Genomic DNA, 637 nt, shown 5'->3' on the forward strand with positions numbered 1-637 from the left:
CCTTTGTTGTCCTGTGTCTTGTTTTCACCTGAATGTGTGGGGGAGGTAGGTGTGTGGCTCAGTGAATTGGGGCTCTTTGCCTGTGATCGGAAGGTTGTCGGTTCAAATCCCAGTGTCAGCGGAGTGATTTCACAAGGCCCTTAACCCCCAAGTGCTCCGGGGACTGCCTGACCATGCCTTCTTAAAAAAAGAAAAAATTACAAATTGTCTGCTAAGTCAAAATACAATATTATACATGTGCAAGGAATTGCAGCTGTTAAACTACACTCTTCAGAATCAACACAAAATGGCACAAGTGCTCAGGAGCCTTTTACTGGTTTCCTAGTGTAATGGAAGCCAAAGACGGGGCTTGCAAACAAAAAGGATCCTCTGTGGACTGCTAGCCTGCAAGCTCCTCTTCCTTAATAATCCTTGCCTCCATTTTTTAAGGAATAATTGAGCCCAGCTCTCCGGTGCTCCTCTCTGTAATCAGCTAACTTTAATGGGATCGCTCTGTAAGCGCAGCACCTCCAGTGCTCTGTGTGTTCTTCCCGCTGGTTTGCTTGCCCTGTGGGTAAATCCTATTTGCCGGTGTGTGCAGAGCGCGGTGGCACCGGGGCTCGCGGTTGCCACGGAAGCCGTCCTCGGGCTAAGTAAC

This window comes from Paramormyrops kingsleyae, chromosome 17 (genome assembly GCF_048594095.1).
Source record: "Paramormyrops kingsleyae isolate MSU_618 chromosome 17, PKINGS_0.4, whole genome shotgun sequence".
Taxonomy (NCBI): Eukaryota; Metazoa; Chordata; class Actinopteri; order Osteoglossiformes; family Mormyridae; genus Paramormyrops; species Paramormyrops kingsleyae.